Consider the following 254-nt stretch of genomic DNA (forward strand, 5'->3'; position numbering starts at 1 on the left):
CATGTGGCATGGGTTGCACGTACCACGACTTCTGATTAGCCGTCCCCTTTGTTTTAGCTACGATGGGAACAATTGAAGTTGTCTCCTCCTCAGCTCCTGCTTCGTAGAGTAGCTGCTCGCTGTGCTTGTCGGAGGGTGCCTTTATGTTCTTGACGTGCTGGGTCACGAGCACGACATTGGCCTTGCGTATGAACAGACGATATCCTTTGGTCTCGTCGCTGCGACCCACGATGATACCAATCTGCGCCCGATGT

This window comes from Plasmopara halstedii, assembly GCF_900000015.1.
Source record: "Plasmopara halstedii genome assembly, contig: Scaffold_2904, whole genome shotgun sequence".
Classification (NCBI taxonomy): Eukaryota; Oomycota; class Peronosporomycetes; order Peronosporales; family Peronosporaceae; genus Plasmopara; species Plasmopara halstedii.